Genomic DNA, 5,048 nt, shown 5'->3' on the forward strand with positions numbered 1-5,048 from the left:
CCATCTTATAGGTCTTTTAAATTTCTTTCAATGATGTTTCATTCTTTTCAGTGTATAAGGCTTGCATTTTGTTAAGTTTATTAATAATAAATTAATAATAAATTACTTTTAATGTTATTATAGATGATATTGTTTATTTCATTTTTCAATTGTTCATGACCAGTATATACAAACAACATTGATTTTTATATTTAGATATTGAATCTTGCAATTTTTTTGCACTTATTAACTGACTTTTTGTGTGAATGTATGTGGATTCCTTAGAGTTTTCTATATATAAGATCATATTGTGTGTTAATAGAGAGAGTTTAAATTTTTCCTTCCTAACCTGGATGCCTTTATTTTTTTTTCTTAGATAAACATCCTCACTAGAATCTCTGGTACAGTTTTGAATAGAAATGGTGGGAAGGAACATCTTTATGTTGTTCCTGATCTTAATGGGAAAAATTTTATCTCTTCGCCTTTAAGTACAAAGTTGACTGTGGGTTTTTTTGTGGATGCCATGTAAATATATATAAAGTCAGACTCTCTCTCTCCATATGTATATGACTTTATATACAAAGTCAGTCATTTTAACTGTGTGGTTCTAAACTTTAGTATTCTTGTGGATTTGAGTTTGTTGGCCCTATCCACTGACAGAAGCATGCTGAAAACTTCGACTGTTGTTTTTAAATTTTTCATTACTTCCTGTTGGTCTGTCAGTGATTGCTTTATGTATTTTGGGCTATATTATTAAGTGTATACCAATTTTGGATTGATATATCTTATTGAATTGATCTTGTCGAAACTAGTAATTACTCTAGTAATATTTCAGTATAAATTTTGCCATCATTTTTCTCTAAAACTTGTTTTTAGGTTGAAAGAAAAAGGGTATATTTAGAATTAGACAGCTAGACTCTGTCTAGATGATCCCAATTTTGTTGGCAACATCCAAAGCATCATAATCAGGAGCCAGTCAAACATATGCCTTTTCTTCATCAGGCCTGATCAGGGTGTTAACCTTGGCCACATCAATGTCATAGAGCTTCTTTACAGCTTGTTTGATCTGGTGTTTGTTGGCCTTGACATCCACAATGAACACAAGTGTGTTGTCTTCAATCTTCTTCGTGACTGACTCAGTGGTCAGGGGGAACTTGATGATGGCATATTGGTTAAGCTTGTTTCTCCTGGGAGTGCTCTTCGGAGGATGTTTGGGCTGCCTCTGGAACTACAATGTCTTGGGTCGCCGCAAGGTAGGTGATGTGCAGATCTTCTTCATTTTATGGCTGTGGACACATTTCAGCACTGCCTTCTTGGCCTTCAAAGCTTTTTCTTTTGCTTCAACTTTGGGAGGGGCATGAGCTTCCTTCTTAGCTTTCAGCGCCATCTTAGTGAACTCTTTAAAACTTTTGATCCACTTATATTTTAGTCATATTTCTTAAAAGGGTCAAAGTGCTCTTTGTTTGTGCTTTTTAAATTTAGTCTCACAATCTTAGTCTTTTACTTTAAGTATTTGGGTCAATTTTGTTTACTTACATATTTGTACTTATATATACTATTTTCTACTTTTTCTTTTCCCCATTTAAGTCCTTGATCTTGAAATTGTTTCTCCTTTTTGTTGTGCCATTCATCAAATATTTTAAAATATTCCTTTTACTGTTAATTTTGCATTACTTAATTATTCTTTAAATTTTTACCCTATATATTACAAATGTATCCTTGACTTATTCAATTTAACAGAGATCTTTTATTACATTGGGAGCAATGCAAGGCTCTTACAAGATTTTTTTCATGGGGCGCATTCAAAAAAAGAAGTAAAAATCAACAAATAAATAACTTAACACTACAGCTCAAAGCCCTAGAAAAAGAAGAGCAGACCAACACCAAAAATAGTAGAAGACAGAAAATAGTTAAAATCAGAGCTGAAATCAACGAAATTGAAACAAAAGAAACAATCGGAAAAATTAACAAAATAAATATTTGGTTCTTTGAAAAAATAAACAAAATTGATAAACCCTTAGCGACACTAACAAAGAGAAAGAGGGAGAAAACTCAAATTACTAAAATTCGGAATGAACAAGAAAATATCACAACAGAAACGAGTAAAATACAAAACATAATTAGAAGCTATTTTGAAAATCTACATTCCAACAAAACAGAAAACCTTGAAGACATCAACAACTTTCTAGAGACATAAGAATTACCTAAACTGAATGAGGAGGACATACACAACTTAAATAAATCAATTTCAAGCAATGAAAAAGATGAGGTCATCAAAAGCCTACCAACAAAGAAAAGTCTGGGACCAGATGGGTTCTCAACCGAGTTCTACAAAACCTTTAAAGAAGAGCTCATTCCAATACTCCTCAAAGTATTCCATGAAATAGAAGACGAGGGAACCCTCCCAAACTCATTCTTTGAAGCCAATATCACCCTGATATCTAAACCAGAGACACATCGAGGAAAGAAAATTTCAGACCAATATACTTAATGAACATCGATGCAAAAATTCTCAACAAAATTTTAGCAAATCGCATACAAAAATATATTTAAAAGATAGTGCACCACGATCAAGTGGGTTTTATCCCAGGGATGCAAGGTTGGTTCAACATCCAGAAATGAATAAATGTCATTCACCATATCAACAGACTTAAAGTTAAGAATCACATGATTATTTCAATAGATACAGAAAAAGCATTTGATAAAATACAGTATCACTTCATGCTCAAAACACTACAAAAAATAGGGATAGTGGGAACATTCCTTAACATTGTAAAGGCCATCTACACTAAGCCCATGGCCAATATCATTCTAAATGGTGAAAAACTGAAAGCATTCCCCCTAAAAACTGGACAAGGCAGGGATGCCCTCTTTCACCACTTCTATTCAACATCATCCTTGAAACTCTAGCCAGAGCAATTAGACAAACCAAAGAAATTAAAGGGATACGAATAGGAAAAGAAGAACTCAAACTATACCTGTTCACTGATGACATGATTATATATTTAGAGGAACCTAGAAATTCTACCAGGAGACTTAGAACTCATAAGTGAATTCAGTAAAGTAGCAGGTTACAAGATCAATGCTCATAAATCCAATGCATTTTCATACATAAGTGATGAATCTTCAGAAAGAGAAGTTAGGAAAACTACCCCATTCACAATAGCTTTGAAAAAAATAAAATACTTGGGAATCAATCTCACAAAAGAGGTGAAAGACCTCTACAATGAGAACTACAAAACACTAAAAGAAATTAAAGAAAACCTTAGAAGATGGAAAGATCTCCCATGTTCTTGGATAGGCAGATTTAATATTGTCAAAATGGCCATACTACCAAAAGTGCTATACAAATTCAATGTAATTTGAATTAAAATCCCAATGACATAACTTACAGAAATAGAGGAAGCAATCATGAAATTCATCTGGAAGAATGAGAAACCCAAAATAGCTAAAGCAATCCTCAGCAGAAAGAGCGAAGCAGGGGGTATCGCAATACCAGAACTTCAACTATACTACAAAGCAATAGTAACAAAAACAGCATGGTATTGGTACCAAAATAGACAAGTAGATCAATGGTACAGAATAGAGGACATGGACATAAACCCAAATAAATACAATTTTCTCATACTAGACAAAGGTGCCAAAAATATGCAATGGAGAAAAGATAGCCTCTTCAACAAATGGTGCTGGGAAAACTGGAAAACCATATGCAACAGAATGAAATTAAACCCCTATCTCTCACCCTACAGAAAACTCAACTCAAAATGGATCAAGGACCTCAGAATCAGACCAGAGACACTGCATCTTATAGAAGAAAAAGTAGGTCCAAATCTTCAACATGTCGGCTTAGGATCAGACTTCCTTAACAAGACTCCCATAGCACAAGAAGTAAAAGCAAGAATCAACAGCTGGGATAGATTCAAACTAAAAAGCTTTCTCTCAGCAAAGGAAACTCTCAGTAATGTGAAGAGAGAGCCTACAGAGTGGGAGAAAATCTTTGCCACTCATACTTCAGATAGAGCACTAATCTCCAGAATAAATAAAGAACTCAAAAAACTCTACACCAAGAATACAAATAATCCAGTCAACAAATGGGCTAAGGAAATGAATAGACACTTCACAGAAGAAGATGTACAAGCAATCAACAGATATATGAAAAAATGTTCAACGACTCTAGTAAAAAGAGAAATGCAAGACAAAACTACCCTAAGATTCCATCTCACCCCAATTAGAATGGTTATTTTCAAGAACACAAGCAACAATAGGTGTTGGCGAGGATGTGGGGAAAAAGGTACACTCATACATTGCTGGTGGGGTTGCAAATTAGTGCAGCCACTCTGGAAAGCAGTATGGAGATTCTTCAGAAAGCTTGGAATAGAACCACCATTTGACCCAGCTATCCCACTCCTCGGCCTATACCCAAAGTACTTAAAATCAGCATACTACAGAGATACAGCCACATCAATGTTCATTGCTGCTTAGTTCACCATAGCCAGATTGTGGAATCAACCTAGATGTCCTTCAACTGATGAATGGATAAAGAAACTGTGGCATATATATATACAATGGAATATTACTCCGCCATGAAGAATGATAAAATTATGGCATTTGCAGGCAAATGGATGAAATTGGAGAATATCAAGCTAAGGGAGATAAGCCATTGTCAAAAAACCAAAGGACGAATGATCTCGCTGATAAGCGGATGATGACATATAACGGGGGGTGGGACGGGTTATGGTTAGGGTTAGGGTTAGGGAGGGGGAAAAGAATGGAGGAAGGAAGGACTGTATAGAGGGAAAAGAGGGGTGGGTGGGGTGGGGGGTAAGGGGGAAAAAGGGCAGAATGAATCAAACAACATTGTCCTGTGTAAATTTATGATTACACGAATGGTATGCCTTTACTCCATGTACAAACAGAGAAAAAACATGTATCTCATTTGTTTATAATAAAAAAAAAGATTTTAACTCCATTTATCCCCATCCTTTCTTTGGCTTATAGGTGTTATATACATATTCTAATTTCATATATATATGTATGTATATATATATATATATGTATGTGTGTGTGTA

The 5,048-nt window shown here is 34.6% G+C and overlaps 1 pseudogene; it reads right to left on the bottom strand.

Annotated features, from left to right (window-relative positions):
• Positions 1-901: 901 nt before the first annotated feature.
• Positions 902-1,366, bottom strand: LOC124975495 (60S ribosomal protein L23a-like; annotated as a pseudogene).
• Between the last annotated feature and the right edge of the window lie 3,682 nt (positions 1,367-5,048).

This window comes from Sciurus carolinensis, unplaced genomic scaffold (assembly GCF_902686445.1).
Source record: "Sciurus carolinensis unplaced genomic scaffold, mSciCar1.2, whole genome shotgun sequence".
In the NCBI taxonomy this organism is placed as follows: domain Eukaryota; kingdom Metazoa; phylum Chordata; class Mammalia; order Rodentia; family Sciuridae; genus Sciurus; species Sciurus carolinensis.